The sequence below is a fragment of the Zingiber officinale genome, chromosome 4B (genome assembly GCF_018446385.1).
Source record: "Zingiber officinale cultivar Zhangliang chromosome 4B, Zo_v1.1, whole genome shotgun sequence".
Lineage (NCBI taxonomy): Eukaryota > Viridiplantae > Streptophyta > Magnoliopsida > Zingiberales > Zingiberaceae > Zingiber > Zingiber officinale.
Genome location: NC_055993.1, coordinates 89,117,497 through 89,135,447, shown reverse-complemented (window position 1 = coordinate 89,135,447; position 17,951 = coordinate 89,117,497). Strand labels below are relative to the sequence as shown.

Sequence of the window (17,951 nt, the reverse complement as noted above, 5' to 3'; positions counted from 1 at the left end):
AATAAAAGATGTCTTGTGAGGTGAGGCACCTCTACCCTCTCTTTTATATTCTTTGGTCTTGGCAAATAAGGAAAGTTTTAAACATAATTAAAACTTCCTTATATTCTTTGCCAATGTCTAAGAAGGAAAATTTAATTAAAATTTCCTTATCAACCTTTAATGGCCGACCCCTACCTTATCCTCCAAATAAGGAAAGTTTTAAACACAAAATTAAAACTTACTAATTTGTTTCTAGAAAATTTTAAAATAAAAATTTCTTTTTTAAAAAATTCCCTTCATGGTTGGTTATAAAAGGAAACTTTTATAAATTAAAATCTCTCTATTAAAACATGTGGATGATTACAAAAAGGAAAGTTTTCTCCAAAATTAAAATCTTCCTTTTAATTACAAATAAGGAAAGATATCAAACCTTTCTCTTAATCATTTGTAGAAACTAAAAAGGAAAGATTTAATTTAAAACTCTCTTTTAAAATCATGGCTTCCACATAAGGAAAGATTTCAAAGTTAAAATCCCCTTTTAATTTTATTGTGGCCGGCCACCTAAGCTTGGGTTCCAAGCTAGGGCCGACCACCACTTGACCCATCTAACCTTGGTTTGGCCGACCCTAGCTTGGGCTCCAAGCTTGGCTTGGCCGACCACCTTAAGGTGGGTAAGAAGTTGGGTTTAGGTGGGTATAAGACTTTATATGTAACAACCACCCTCCTTACTACTACTCTGAGGGTGACCGCTACTGATTCTACTAACTACACATAACTGATACTACTTACTTTAAGACCAGAGATACTTTAAACTAATGGAAACATATCACATATCAGAATATGTCTCTAAATAGCAGCATAAAATTTTCTTGATACATATATATATATATATATATTTTACTTGCATTCATTAACAGAATATAGTTATTCATTCTACAAATTAAAACTACTATTCATCAGTTTCATACAACCGAACATCACATGCAATGCTTCAATAAGACAAAAACTCATATATCAATACTAGCATGCAAAGCAGTTACCAAGAAAAATTCCCAAAATCAGCAAGACCCTTGTCATGCTGCATTCATCACCACAGGTATCACAAACGAAGAATACTGAGCATAGGAAACATTAACAAGGAAACAAAAGAACTCATGGGAACATTAACTGCCAATAACAGTGAAACGAAGAATACTGATACTGAGCTCAGGTCAATAATAAGAAACGAAGAATACTGAGCATAGTAACCACAGGCATTAACAAGGAAACATTAACTCAACAACAGTGAAACCTTAACTGAACTCATGGCAGATTAAAATTCCAGCAGTAACAAAAGAATACTGAGCATAGAAAATTACTGGCTGTTCATATATCTACTCACTGCAATTTAAATGATCTCACTACAGCAGAAGTTAATTCATGTGACAGTTTCCATCAAAGCAAACTCATATAGAATATTAGCATTCACATAAGACTACTGAGCATTTTAAACAAATCCGAACTTCATATGCAACTCCTTTCATAAAACAAAACTCTCACAGAATGCTAGCATGCACCCAAAACATACTGAGCATCTAACAAAATTCTTAGCATGGCAATGTAATTCTACTATGGCAGAAATCAAAAGAGCACTAGCAAGTAACATTTCCAAACTCTTCTAGCAAGATCCCCAAGCTTCCATAAACAGCCACACACACACATATCATCAACGTCTCCTTGCCGCCTTCTTCTACACCACTTTAGCTTTTCCTTTATTTTTATCTATATCTGCGGTAGGAGGAAAAAAAAATAGTATCTATAAGCCAAAAGCTTAGTAAGTGCTTTCTACTCACAAAATCCGATAAGGAATGCATAAACATAACTGAAAACAGGGAGTACATGCTCAACATGAAAATAACAGATAGAACTACATCATGCATCTCTAAAGAAAACAACAATTTAACTTGCTAGAATTTGCAACTTAGATAAAAGAACTTGTTCTGTTTGTTTCCAAATTAATACTTTTATACTTTAAAATAATATTCAACTTTACTTGGGCCCGGCATTGTACCACTTTGCGCGCCTTTCTTAATGAGAATTGAGGTAGCTAATCCCAAAACCATTAAGACACTTCTAGACCTTATGTCTAGGGGCAACTTGGAGCCCATCCCTTGGACCTTGTGTCCGGTACATGCCCTTTTAAAGTAAAATACTTTTCTTTATATCCTTCTTAAATACTTCTTGTAATAAAATGCCTTGGCATTTATTTAAGCACTTAGTGTGCTTTGATTCCAAATTCTGGAATTCAAGATCAATTTGTGACCTTAGTCTTACTTCGCTTGTACTTCTCACATATATACATTATGCAAGGGATTCTAAAACCATATGCCACTAATATATATATCTGGATATATTCAAAACAAACTCAATCAGAAATTTAAAGCCTACATGGTCTTAGGAAATAAGTTAGATCAGACTCACGGCAGTAACAGGTTCCAAATGACAAGCTTGTGAAACTAATTATTTTTGAATCTTAACCATTCTTTAATCATGCCGTGACTGGAAAGAAGCATAGCTACTTAGACATGCTTGAAATGTAAGGTAAATACATATAATTAAGCATGCTGTAACAATCAAGGAAGACACCAAAATTCTGTCCGTGCACAAAAAAACAACGAAAAGGACTTGATTCAAAACTCAAACCGAAATGCTAGCAAAGGTTGGAATCTGGACAATAGGCTAGGGTGAAGGGCTGCTCTTGTTCATTACACAACAACAAGAAAATGCAAATAAACACCCTGAAAGCTACTCCTACCGCAGGTGAGAAGCACTTACATCCGGTTCTTGGACTTACAATCCGAAGGAAACGCTCTAGGGTTTCGGTGGAGCTCCGATTTCTCCCTTTTTCTTGTGTTTCCCGAGCTCCCCTTGCCGGAATGGTCACCCACGCGTGGAGACCGGCCGGAAAATGCCTCGCCGACGTCGAGAGGAGGAAACCCTAGCCTTGGCTGCGGTTTTCACCCGAGAGAAGAATCGCGCCATCGGGAGAGAAAAAGAGAGGAAAAGCTTAGGTTTAGGTCACGGAAAAATCACTTAACCCTTTATAACTTAGTTTTAATTCGATTCCAACTATGCTTAAATCTATTTCTCTCCATACTAGGTTAATAAAACACGCGCAGCCCAGTTGGTTAGTCGGCTCTCAACCAAACCAAGGGTCTAGGCTTCGAATCCTTATCCGCGCACCTTTTTATTTTCAAAGTTTATTTTCGGTTTCTAAAATACCGCTTAACTATGCTATAAACTTAATTCTTTCCTTATAAGGTTAACAAAAAAAACCTTGTAGCTCAGGTGGTTGGGCTGGGTTCGGCTGAGATTCGGTTCGGGTCAAGGTCTTGGGTTCGAGTCTCCCCTTCAACGTTTTTTTTTTTCAAAACTTCTTTCTTTTTGTGACCCTACTAAACGACCTCCAAAATTTGCATAAAAATGTTCTAAAAATTCCTAAAAATCTCTAGAATATTTTAAAAGTATTTCCAAATATTTTTATGGACTTTTAGAACTTAAAATAAGGAAAATCGGGTCGTTACATTATAAATAAGAGACTACAACAGAGACCGAGAGGAGGAATTGGTTTTGGTCTCCTGATGAACTTGAGCTTCCCGTGTTCACCCCGAACACCCAACTTGAGTTCATCAATAATATCTCATTCCACTAAAGAGTTATTATTGCACTACCGCACTAATCCCATATTACTATATGAGCTCCTTCTTATCATGAGTGTGTTAGTCTCCTTGTGTTTAAGATATTGAATGTCCACTAATTAAATGAGTTACTGACAACTCACTTAATTAATATCTAGCTCCAAGAGTAGTACCACTCAACCTTATTATCATGTCAGACTAAGTCCACCTACAAGGTTTACATGACAATCCTTATGAGTTCCTCAAGGGGACATCATCAACCTAGATTACTAGGACACAGTTTCATTCTATAATCAACAACACACCATATAAATAATATCATTTCTCAACTTATCGAGCCTATTGATTTAACGAGCTAAATCACACCCTTTGATAAATTAAAGAAATAAATATTAAGTATACGTGCTTGTTATTATATCAGGATTAAGAGCACACACTTCCATAATAACAAAGGTCTTATTTTTTTATGTAGTTAGTATAAAAAGGAACTACCTTAAATGGTCCTGCTCAATACACTCAGAGTGTACTAGTGTAGTTTTATAGTCAAGATAAACTAAAACCAAATTATACTACGACTATTCCAATGGTTTGTTTCTATCTATCTTAGTCGTGAGCTACTGTATATAATTTATAAGGAACTGATAACATGATCTTCTGTGTGTGACACCACACACCATGTTATCTACAATATAAATTAATTGAACAACTACACTTAGCATATAAATATAGACATTTGACCAATGTGATTCTTATTTCTAAATAAATGTTTATACAAAAAGCTAGGCTTTTAGTATACATTCCAACAATCTCCCACTTATACTAAAAGACTACGCTGCCATATACCCTGTCATACATCTGATTCCCAACCCCTCAACCTGTCCATCAAAAGCTCTTGCCTTAAGGGCCTTAGTGAAAGGATCCAGGTTATCTCCTGATGCAATCTGGGCGACAACAACTTCTCCTCATTATACGATGTATCGTATTGGGTGGTACTTGTGCTCTATGTGTTTACTTGCCTTATGGGCTCATGGTTCCTTCGAGTTTGCTACTGCACCAAATAATTTTGGACAAACCAGGAATCACATCTAAGTCCATCATGAAGTTTCTAGGCCATACAGCTTCTATGACTGCCTCAAAGATTGCAACATACTCAGCTTCTATGGTGGAGTCCGAAAAAACACCTATGCTTAACACTCCTCCATAGTTATGACTTCACCTCCTAAAGTAAACACAAAACCCCGAGGTTTACTTACTATTGTCCCTTTCAGATTGGAAGTCCAAATCCGTGTAATCCACAGGGAGCAAATCATCTGCTTTGTCAACCTATCTTTATGACAAATAAAATTAATAGTTGGTCTGTCTTCGATCAAATATTTGGTGAAAACTTTAGAATTTAAAATAATATTGATTCCTCAAACAATAATATTTAAATTCACCAACACCTCAAACGCCGTGAATTTTGTATGCCACGTTAGTGTGGACGTATACAAATTCAAACATTTGTAAGAGGAGGGTCTTACCCATTAATTATCTTGTCAACCTTAAATTACCTCAAACACCATGAATTTTGTATGTCACGTTAGTGTGAACGTATACAAATTTAAACATTTGTAAGAGGAGGTTTTACCAATTAATTTTATTATCTTGTCAACATAAATTTATGACAAATAAAATTACCTCAAACACCGTAAATTTTGTATGCCATGTTAGTGTGGACGTATACAAATTCAAACATTTGTAAGAGGAGGTTTTATCCATTAATTTTATTATCTTGTCAACCTAACTTTATGACAAATAAAATTACCTCAAACACCATGAATTTTGTATGCCACGTTAGTGTGGATGTATACAAATTCAAACATTTGTAAGAGGGGGTTTCACCTGGCTTTATGACAAATTAATAGTTGGTTTTTCTTCGGTCACACAAATAATGGCAGTGACTCCGTTGGGGAGGATACTATTAAATGTGCCTAAGTGTGTACCATTACTTGATACTTAGTCCATTAAATAGGTTTGTGCCCCTTCAGTTGGAGAAGATCACACACTCCTAAATAATTTCCTATAATCATGCATTTAGGAAGTTTGTTCTAGTGATCTACAAACAAACTCATCCGTTGTGGAGGAAGGCACTCAGAGCCAACAAGTAAGTTTGTTTGCATCATTTACAAACCAGTAATGGAGACTGAGGAATTTATTTACTAATCCCTCTCCCACTTAGTTATTTAAGATGAGGATTTTATCATGCACACACACATCACAGCAAATAAAAGCATTAAATATGGAAAAATAATTTTCCAAATATTATGGCATCTTCCATCACTGTCCTCCGTGTGTTGCCAACCCTAGTTGCTGCCATCTTTAGCCACCGTAATCGGGTCTAGTCGCCGCATCTATCTTGCTTCTTTTTCCGCTGCACCTCTGGTCGTCAAATAATACCATGCCTCGCAAGGATACGATCCGTGACAAAAATAGAATTTTACATATATCGATCCTATATTCCACAAAGGAATGTACATAGAGTCTAGATTGAACAATAATATAAAATTCTAAAACTAATACAGCTCCTGCTGTATTTAATACATACAATCATACACATACAAAAAATGCCCTCGACATGTCTGAGAGTCCAATCACACACAATCACATTAGGGCCATAATAGTTGGATCTAGGATGGCTACAACCACAGAGTTAAATCTATTTGCACATCCTACTATTATCCTGCCTAAAATATGTATGTCATGTGCATAATTAAACTGAAAACCAAACACACAGAGGCAAACCCTAGCTCTGATACCAATTGTTGGTTTTTACTCGGAATATCGTACTGGTTCCCCTGTACAAAAATTTTGTACAAGTCCCGAACCTTTCCAACAACCTATTGTGTTCTTTAGAAATTAAACTTGGAATCACAAACAGAACATAACATTATTGATTCCAAATTCAACTTATCTGTTCTTAGAGGTTTAGACTTGGATCGCAAATGATGCTTAACATTATTAATCCAAATCTACCCATGTTACAAATTTGATTAAATATTTATTTCAGAGATCGATTTCCTGGTTAAACATGGTGAGGCACTAGGCCTTCTTGGGTATGAGATCATCCACCACTTCCTAGACAAAGTCTTTCAATGAAATTCAATATTTAATCTCATTATAGTAACCCTAGGTTTAACCAATAAGAACAATCGAATCACAAGATTGAAAAATAAAAGAAACACAAAATCGAAACATAAATTCGATAGCCTAGAATCATTAGCCTCTTGTGTTTGGTATTTCAAGATCTAAACAAAAAGGATGAACTAGTTATGATGCGGAAACTAATAACTAGTTATACCTTTTATAGCTTATAGACATCACGATCTTCTATCGTATTTCTCTTCTTATCTCGGACGTCGTGTGGGCGACAATTTACCAAGATGAGAATCCACCCAAGCCTTCTTCTTTCTTTCAAGTTTCGGCCACCAACAATCTCCAAGAGATGTTGAAGTTCTGTCACCAACCAAGCTCCAAGGGATGCTAGGAAACAATGTCTCCTTCTTCTCCAAGCATGAACCGACCACCAATTTTCTCCTTCAAGTGTTGATGCCGCCGGCCACAAAGATGAAGAGAAGAGGAAGAGCAAAGGGCCGGCCACCACGAAGGAAGAGAAGAGAGGAATAAAAGATATCTTGTGAGGTGAGACACCTCTACCCTCTCTTTTATATTTCTTTGTCTTGTCAAATAAGGAAAGTTTTAAACATAATTAAAATTTCCTTATATTCCTTACCAATGTATAAGAAGGAAAATTTAATTAAAATTTCCTTATCAACCTTTAATGGCCGGCCCCTACCTTGTCCTCCAAACAAGGAAAGTTTTAAACACAAAATTAAAACTTCCTAATTTGTTTCTGGAAATTTTTAAAATAAAAATTTCTCTTTTAAAATATTCCCTTCATGGTTGGTTATAAAAGGAAACTTTTATAAATTAAAATATCTCTATTAAAACATGTGGATGATTACAAAAGGGAAAGTTTTCTCCAAAATTAAAATCTTCTTTTTAACTACAAATAAGGAAAGATATCAAACCTTTCTCTTAATCCTTTGTAGAAACTAAAAAGGAAAGATTTAATTTAAAGCTCTCTTTAAAATCATGGCTTCCACATAAGGAAAGATTTCTAAATTAAAATCCCCTTTTAATTTTATTGTGGCCGGCCACTTAAGCGTGGGTTCCAAGCTAGGGCCGGCCACCACTTGACCCATCTAACCTTGGTTTGGGCGGCCCTAGCTTGGGCTCCAAGCTTGGCTTGGTTGGCCACCTTAAGGTGGGTAAGAAGTTGGGTTTAGGTGGGTATAAGACTTTATAAATAAGAGTCTACGATAGAGACTGAGAGGAGAAATTGGTTTTGGTTTCTCGATGAACTTGAGCTTCCCTTGTTCACCCCGAACACCCAACTCGAGTTCATCAATAATATCTCATTCCACTAAAGAGTTATTATTGCACTACCGCACCAATCCCATATTACTATATGTGCTCCTTCTTATCATGAGTGTGTTAGTCTCCTTGTGTTTAAGATATTGAATGTCCACTAATTAAATGAGTTACTGACAACTCACTCAACCTTATCGTCATGTCGGACTAAGTCCACCTGTAGGGTTTACATGACAATCCTTATGAGCTCCTCAAGCAGACATCATCAACCTTAATTACTAGGACACAGTTTCATTCTATAATCAATAACACACCATATAAATAATATAATTTCTAAACTTATCGGGTCTATTGATTTAACGAGCTAAATCACACCCTTTGATAAATTAAAGAAATAAATATTAAGTATACGTGCTTGTTATTATATCATGATTAAGAGCACACACTTCCATAATAACAAAGGTCTTGTTCTTTTATGTAGTCAGTATAAAAAGAAACTACCTTAAATGATCTTGCTCAATACACTCAGAATGTACTAGTGTAGTTTTATAGTCAAGATAAACTAATACCAAATTACATTACGACTATTCCAATGGTTTGTTCCTATCCATCTGAGTCGTTAGCTACTGTTTATAATTTATATGGAACTAATAATGTAACGACCCAATTTTCCCTATTTCAAGTTCTAAAAGTCCATAAAAATATTTGGAAATACTTTTAAAATATTCTAGAGATTTTTAGGAATTTTTAGAGTATTTTTACATAATTTTTGGAGGTCGTTTAGTAGGGTTACAAAAAGAAAGAAGTTTCGATAAAAAAACGTTGAAGGTGAGATTCGAACCCACGACCTCGGGTCGGACTGACCCAAGCAAAACCGGCCCAACCAGCTGAGCTACACAGTTTTGTTAACCTTATATGGTGAGAATTAAGTTTATAGCATAGTTAATGATTAGAGAATAAATTGAGGAAAAGTGCGCGGCTAAGGGATTGAAGCCGAGACCCTTCGATTCGGTTAAAAGCCGGCTGACCAACAGGGCTAGCGGCCGGTGTTAATTAAGGAAAGAGTGAATAATACTTAAGCAGTAGTTAGATGATAAAAACCCTAGTTATAAGAAGAGGACTTAAGTTTCACCCGTGACCTAAAAACTCTCGATTCCTCTCCTCTTCTCACGCGACGGCGCATCTCTCCACGGGGGAAACCGCAGCGAGCAAAGCTAGGGCATTGCGGTGGCCGGCGAGCACTCTTCTCCGAGAGGTCATCACACCACCGAGCTCCTCTCGTCAAGAAGAGGCGCGAGCACAAGAAGAAGCCGAGTATTTCAAGCCTCTGAGCCCTAGATCTTCTTCCTCTCCTTCGGTTGTAAGTCCAAGCAAATCCCGGTGAGTTGCTTCTCACCTGCAGTAGGAGTCGTTTCCCGACTTGGTTTTGCTTTTGAATTGGGTTTGTGCTCGGTGGATTTTTTTTTCTCCTCAAGGTTTCTTTGCGAGCTCTCTGATTGTTCTCTGTTTGCAAATATGCCTAGTCGAGTTGTTAGATGAATGTATAAGTTGCGTGCTAGATTCTACAGCCTTATAGTTAACATTGATCTAATCTATGAAGAGGTTTTGCTCTCCTGTTAAATTGTTGTAGGAAATTGGTTAGTTAGTCATTCATGAATTAGGATCGGATTATATATAGCCTTGAAAATTTTAGTTTCGTTGTTTAGGCAGTGAGCATGAAAGGAGATAGATTTGTTTATCTCAGTTTTAGATTTTATTCTTTCTTTCTCCTTGCTACAATGAAAGAGAACAGCCAAGTGTCAAGCAAATCCAGATTTTTGTATCAAACATCTAGTTTTCTTTGTGTAGCAGTAGGCATGAACAGTCTTACTTTCTGTGGTATTTGCAGTAGATATGGACAACTCCAATTGGAGTATAGAATAGTCTTTCTTTGGTGTATTTCTGCAGATACGGCAGTTTCATTTGGAGCTTAGAACAACCCTCCTCCTTGTGTAGTTTTCCATGTTTCATTTAGTTCCTTAATAATAGCCTATGTTAGCTTTGCAGAATAGGTTTGTATGCCATTAACTGGACATGAACAACATATGCTTTAGTATATCATGTGGTAACTTTTGATTGTAGCAGAAATCATCCTTTCCTTATGTTCCACTTTGTTGGAATTAATTAGAATGAGCAGATTTCTTTTACATTGCTAATAGAAGAACTGTTTTCTTTTCCTAGCTTTTCCTTAGCTATTTGTAAGCATGAGCAAACTTCTTTTATATTGCTATTAGACGTACAGTTTCCTTTGCTATCAGTTTAACATGAGCAGTATTGATTCCTATTTTTAGTCCTTTGCTATTGGACTAATATGAGAAGTTATAAGCGAAGAAAGACCAAGGCTTTAATTTGATCTTAATTCCAGAAATGGAATATCAAAAGCGCACACAAGGTGTTTGCTTAAATGCCAAGTAAGGGCAAGTATAAAGAAGTCATAGTTAAAAAGTAAAAAAGTATTTTACTTTTAAAGGGCATGTACCGGACACAAGGTCCAAGGGATGGGCTCCAAGATGCCCCTAGGCACAAGGCCTAGAAGTATCTTAGTAGTTTCGGGATTAGCTACCTCGATTCTTATTAAGAATGCGCGCTAAGTGGTACAATGCCGGGCCCAAAAGAAGTTTATTATTATTTTGAAGTATTAAAGTATAAGTTTTGAAACAAATGAAACAAGCTTCAAATATGTTTAGAATTAGAAAGTTTAGTTCTTGTTATTTGAAGCATGCAGTAGTAGTTTTATTTGTTTCTTGCTATTAGATTATTCAGCATGTTTAGCTTTATTTGCTCTCAGCATGCAGTTATAGTTTTATTGGTTTATGAGCATGATCAGCTATACATGTTTAGTATTTCAGTTAGTATGATTCCTTTATTGGATTTTGAGCATGATCAGCTATACATGTTTAGTATTTCAGTTAGTATGATTCCTTTATTGGATTTTGAGCATGATTAGCTATACATGTTTAGTATTTCGGTTAGCATGATTCCTTTATTGGATTATGAGCATGATTAGCTATACATGTTTAGTATTTCAGTTAGTATGATTCCTTCATTGGATTATGAGCATGATTAGCTATACATGTTTAGTATTTCAGATAGTATGATTCCTTTGCTATTTATGAGCATGAGTAGCTTTACATGTTAGCATTCAGTTTTAGCATGTTTTTATTTCTATACATGCATATCGAGTTTTTTTTGTGAGTAGATAGCGCTCACTAAGCTTTATGCTTATAGACTGCACTTCCTCCTACTGCAGATAAAGGAAAGGAAAAGACTTAGCAAGGAAGGCGACAAGGTGGTGGTGATGAAGGTGTGTGATGGCTGGACTATGGGGAGATCAAGAGTTTGCTAAGGAACTGTTAAGACTTTTCTGTTATGAGTTCTTTAGTTTTCTTTAAATGCTATTATTAGTCAAGATTGTAATTAAGTTTATTCCGCATTTGTAGTTGGGTTCTATTGATGGAGTGATATTGTTGTTTGCTATTATTAGGGTAGTTTCCTTCTTTTATTTGTGATATTATACTGCGTGGTTGTGAAGATATATGTTCCAGCCGCCTGTGACTGAGTATAGTTTGTTTGTATTGATGATTTAGTCATCGGTACAGGGGAGACTCTGTCGAAATTTTTCGGTAGAGATTTCTCGTGGTTTTTAATTATACCGGTTAAGTAGAGTTAGTAGTTAAGTAACGGTCACTCTTAGAGAGTAGTAGAGTAGTAAGAAGGGTGGTCGTTACAGTTGGTATCAGAGCAGCGTCCCATTATCCAGCATCACACACATCAGCATCATCCTTGCTGTCTTCAAGTAAGAAAGTATTTAAATTCTTTCTTTATTCTGCTTTCCCTTATTATTAACTTCAGTATAGAGTACTTGTTTTTTTTAAGTACTAAAGTAAGATAGAAGATTTTGTTTCCCTTTTCTTTATTCATATATATATATGATTAGAAAGGGTTAGAAAAGCTATTTAGTCTTTTTCCTCTACATAATTGGATGTCAAGAAGAGGACATCCCTGTATCGTTTATACTGAGAACCAAGATCAGGAGAACGAAGAGCCCAGAACCCCTGGGCCTATTCTCTCTGAAGTTGTTACTCAACTTCAGAGACAAGTAGCGAGCAGCAGCAAGTGATTGCCAATCTAATGGCCAATCAAAAGCCAACTCCTCCCACTTCCCCAACCATTAATGTGGAGACCCCAGTGGTGATTGAAGTCCCATCAGTTGCCCTGAATGTCGTCACAACACCTAGAAGACAAGAAGCATACCTCATCCAGTGGCTGAAGCTGAAACCAGAAAGCTTCTCAGGCACGAATGAGCCCTGGGATGCCCAGGCTTGGTTCAAGACATTTGAGAGCACAATGGAGCTTCTTGACTGACCAGAAGTCGAGAGGGTTGATACCATTAAGTGTGCTCCTTTCTGCCTATCTGGAGATGCTTGTATGTAGTGGGAGCGAGTTAGGAGTAAGAGAGCAGTCAACTAGATGAACTGGGTTGACTTTGAGATAGAGTTTTACTAAGAGTTCTTCCGCCAATGGATCACCAATAAACATTATGAGGAGTTTATAAAATTTAGACCAGGTGACCTACCATTAGAAGAAGTGGTTAAAAGATTTAACAGGCTAGCTCACCTTTGCGTAGAGTTAATAAGTACAGAGAAAGAACGAGTCAGACGAATGCTGGGACCAGATACGGACACTACGAGTTCGTAGTCATGCCTTTTGGTGTGACTAATGCACCTGCAATTTTCATAGACCTGATGAACAGAGTGTTCAGAGAATACCTTGACAAATTTGTCATTGTGTTCATCGACGACATTCTAATCTATTCCAGAACCCTAGAGGAGCATGACACGCACTTGAGAATAGTTCTGCAGACCCTTCAACAAAAGCAGCTCTATGCTAAATTCTCAAAGTGCGAATTCTGGTTGGAGCAGGTGGCGTTTCTAGATCACTTCGTTTCTAGAGAAGGCATTCAAGTGGATCCAGCCAAAGTAGAAGCGGTCAGCAAGTGGAAGAGACCCAAGAATGCTGAGGAGATCAGAAGCTTCCTTGGTTTAGCTGGGTACTACAGGAAATTCGTGGAAGACTTTTCCAGAATAGTCTCTCCACTTATAACCCTGACTAGGAAGAACAAGAAGTTTGAATGGTCAGACAAATCTGAGCAGAGTTTTCAAGAACTCAAGAAGAGACTGACCAGTGCTCCCATTCTGACTGTTCCAGAGAGTGACAAGAGTTTTGACATCTACAGTGATGCTTCCAAGATGGGCCTAGGAGCTGTACTCATGCAAGAAGGAAAAGTTATAACTTATGCTTCCAGGCAACTCAAAGACTACGAGAAGAACTACCCCACTCATGATCTTGAGCTGGCAGCTGTGGTCTTTGCACTAAAACTCTGGCGACATTATTTGTATGGCGTTCAGTGCAGAATTTTCACAGACCATCAGAGTCTTAAGTACTTTTTCACTCAGAAGGACTTAAACATGAGACAGCGTAGGTGGCTAGAGTTGGTCAAAGATTATAACTGTGAAATTCTCTACCACCCGGGCAAAGCTAATAAAGTGGCAGATGCACTAAGCAGAAAATCCAGTGCATCCCTGATGTCTTTGTCATCATTAGCCCTACCACTGCAGAAGGAGTTGTCAGATTTTAGAATGGAAATTATTTATGGGCAACTCTCTGCATTGACCTTAAAGTCAACCCTGCTTGAGGATATACAGAGGAAGCAAAGTGAAGATCCAGATATCCAAAAGATCAAGCAAGGGATACAAGAAGAAGGAAATTCGGAGTTTCGAGTATCAGACAGTGGAATTCTTTATCAGGGGAGTCGCATTTGCGTCCCCAATGATGAAGAGCTAAGAAAGAAAATTTTAGAGGAAGCTCATAGTACACCCTACTCCATGCATCCTGGTTCTACCAAGATGTACCAAGACGTGAAACAGAGATTCTGGTGGTCTGAACTTAAAAGGGATGTAGCTAAGTATGTCAGTACTTGCCTGACATGTCAGAGGGTTAAAGCAGAACACCAGAGACCAGGAGGAGTTCTACAGCCTCTTCCTATACCAAGAGTGGAAGTGGGAAGACGTATCCATGGACTTCATAACAGGTCTCCCAAGAACCACAAATGGATATGATGCGATATGGGTGATAGTGGACAGATTGACCAAGTCTGCTCATTTTCTAGCCATCAAGGTGTCTCACTCTATAGAGCAGTTGACACTTATGTTAAAGAGGTGATCCGACTTCACGGAGTTCCTAAATCTATTGTGTCTGATAGAGATGGACGCTTCACCTCATACTTTTGGGAGTGTGTTCAGAATGCACTAGGCACCAAACTCAAGTTCAGCACAGCCTTCCATCCTCAGACTGATGGACAGACAGAGCGAGTAAATCAGATCCTAGAAGATATGCTCAGGGCTTGTGCACTAGATTTTAAAGGCAGTTGGTGCAAGTATCTGTGCTTAGCTGAGTTTGCCTACAACAACAGCTACCAAGCCACCATCAGGATGGCACCATATGAGGCATTGTATGGCAGAAAGTGCAGATCACCTATATGCTGGCAAGAAGCAGGTGAAAGAAAGGAAATGGAAGTAGAGCTGGGTATTCAGACAGAGCTGATAGAAGAAACCACTCAGGCTATTCAGAAAATCAGACAGAGGATTGAGACTGCCCAGAGTAGACAGAAAAGCTAACTGGAATTTTAAGTAGGAGATTCAGTTTTTCTCAAAGTTGCTCCTATGAAGGGAGTGATGAGATTTGGCAAGAAGGGCAAATTAAGTCCTCGCTATGTAGGACCTTACCTGATTACAGACAGGATTGGGAAGGTAGCTTACAAGCTGGAATTACCACAAGACATGTCAGCTATACACAATGTGTTTCATGTCTCCATGTTAAAGAAGTGCCTCCATGACCCTAGTCAAGTGATTGAGCCTCAGTCAGTGCAGATCCAAGAGGATCTTAGTTTTGAGAGTAGACCTACACAGATAGTGGACAGAGCAGTCAAGAGATTAAGAAGCAAAGAAGTACCACTAGTGAGGGTCGTCTGGCAGAACTAGAAGCACGAGGAAGTCACTTGGGAGCGGGAGGACAGTATGAGACAGAAGTATCCAGAGCTATTCTAAGTTCGAGGACGAACTTTTTATAAGGTATGGGGAATAGTAACGACCCAATTTTCCCTATTTCAAGTTCTAAAAGTCCATAAAAATATTTGGAAATACTTTTAAAATATTCTAGAGATTTTTAGGAATTTTTAGAGTATTTTACGTAATTTTTGGAGGTCGTTTAGTAGGGTTACAAAAAGAAAGAAGTTTCGATAAAAAAACGTTGAAGGTGAGATTCGAACCCACGACCTCAGGTCGGACTGACCCAAGCAAAACTGGCCCAACCAGCTGAGCTACACGGTTTTGTTAACCTTATATGGTGAGAATTAAGTTTATAGCATAGTTAATGATTAGAGAATAAATTGAGGAAAAGTGCGCGGCTAAGGGATTGAAGCCGAGACCCTTCGATTCGGTTAAAAGCCGGCTGACCAACAGGGCTAGCGGCCGGTGTTAATTAAGGAAAGAGTGAATAATACTTAAGCAGTAGTTAGATGATAAAAACCCTAGTTATAAGAAGAGGAATTAAGTTTCACCCGTGACCTAAAAACTCTCGATTCCTCTCCTCTTCTCACGTGACGGCGCATCTCTCCACGGGGGAAACCGCAGCGAGCAAAGCTAGGGCATTGCGGTGGCCGGCGAGCACTCTTCTCTGAGAGGTCATCACACCACCGAGCTCCTCTCGTCAAGAAGAGGCGCGATCACAAGAAGAAGCTGAGTATTTCAAGCCTCTGAGCCCTAGATCTTCTTCCTCTCCTTCGGTTGTAAGTCCAAGCAAATCCCTGTGAGTTGCTTCTCACCTGCAGTAGGAGTCGTTTCCCGACTTGGTTTTGGTTTTGAATTGGGTTTGTGCTCGGTGGATTTTTGATTCTCCTCAAGGTTTCTTTGCGAGCTCTCTGATCGTTCTCTGTTTGCAAATATGCCTAGTCGAGTTGTTAGATGAATGTATAAGTTGCGTGCTAGATTCTACAACCTTATAGTTAACATTGATCTAATCTATGAAGAGGTTTTGCTCTCCTGTTAAATTGTTGTAGGAAATTGGTTAGTTAGTCATTCATGAATTAGGATCGGATTATATATAGCCTTGAAAATTTTAGTTTCGTTGTTTAGGCAGTGAGCATGAAAGGAGATAGATTTGTTTATCTCAGTTTTAGATTTTATTCTTTCTTTCTCCTTGCTACAATGAAAGAGAACAGCCAAGTGTCAAGCAAATCCAGATTTTTGTATCAAACATCTAGTTTTCTTTGTGTAGCAGTAGGCATGAACAGTCTTACTTTCTGTGGTATTTGCAGTAGATATGGACAACTCCAATTGGAGTATAGAATAGTCTTTCTTTGGTGTATTTCTGCAGATACGGCAGTTTCATTTGGAGCTTAGAACAACCCTCCTCCTTGTGTAGTTTTCCATGTTTCATTTAGTTCCTTAATAATAGCCTATGTTAGCTTTGCAGAATAGGTTTGTATGCCATTAACTGGACATGAACAACATATGCTTTAGTATATCATGTGGTAACTTTTGATTGTAGCAGAAATCATCCTTTCCTTATGTTCCACTTTGTTGGAATTAATTAGAATGAGCAGATTTCTTTTACATTGCTAATAGAAGAACTGTTTTCTTTTCCTAGCTTTTCCTTAGCTATTTGTAAGCATGAGCAAACTTCTTTTATATTGCTATTAGACGTACAGTTTCCTTTGCTATCAGTTTAACATGAGCAGTATTGATTCCTATTTTTAGTCCTTTGCTATTGGACTAATATGAGAAGTTATAAGCGAAGAAAGACCAAGGCTTTAATTTGATCTTAATTCCAGAAATGGAATATCAAAAGCGCACACAAGGTGTTTGCTTAAATGCCAAGTAAGGGCAAGTATAAAGAAGTCATAGTTAAAAAGTAAAAAAGTATTTTACTTTTAAAGGGCATGTACCGGACACAAGGTCCAAGGGATGGGCTCCAAGATGCCCCTAGGCACAAGGCCTAGAAGTATCTTAGTAGTTTCGGGATTAGCTACCTCGATTCTTATTAAGAATGCGCGCTAAGTGGTACAATGCCGGGCCCAAAAGAAGTTTATTATTATTTTGAAGTATTAAAGTATAAGTTTTGAAACAAATGAAACAAGCTTCAAATATGTTTAGAATTAGAAAGTTTAGTTCTTGTTATTTGAAGCATGCAGTAGTAGTTTTATTTGTTTCTTGCTATTAGATTATTCAGCATGTTTAGCTTTATTTGCTCTCAGCATGCAGTTATAGTTTTATTGGTTTATGAGCATGATCAGCTATACATGTTTAGTATTTCAGTTAGTATGATTCCTTTATTGGATTTTGAGCATGATCAGCTATACATGTTTAGTATTTCAGTTAGTATGATTCCTTTATTGGATTTTGAGCATGATTAGCTATACATGTTTAGTATTTCGGTTAGCATGATTCCTTTATTGGATTATGAGCATGATTAGCTATACATGTTTAGTATTTCAGTTAGTATGATTCCTTCATTGGATTATGAGCATGATTAGCTATACATGTTTAGTATTTCAGATAGTATGATTCCTTTGCTATTTATGAGCATGAGTAGCTTTACATGTTAGCATTCAGTTTTAGCATGTTTTTATTTCTATACATGCATATCGAGTTTTTTTTGTGAGTAGATAGCGCTCACTAAGCTTTATGCTTATAGACTGCACTTCCTCCTACTGCAGATAAAGGAAAGGAAAAGACTTAGCAAGGAAGGCGACAAGGTGGTGGTGATGAAGGTGTGTGATGGCTGGAC

At 37.5% G+C, this 17,951-nt stretch overlaps 1 long non-coding RNA gene across 1 annotated transcript; it reads right to left on the bottom strand.

The window, feature by feature from the left end:
* Nucleotides 1–1,407: 1,407 nt before the first annotated feature.
* Nucleotides 1,408–2,853, bottom strand: LOC121977698. The gene is made up of 2 exons (XR_006111005.1): nucleotides 2,794–2,853; nucleotides 1,408–1,746 (listed from the first exon to the last, which is right to left on the bottom strand). It is a non-coding gene; the product is annotated as an uncharacterized LOC121977698 (long non-coding RNA).
* Nucleotides 2,854–17,951: the final 15,098 nt, after the last annotated feature.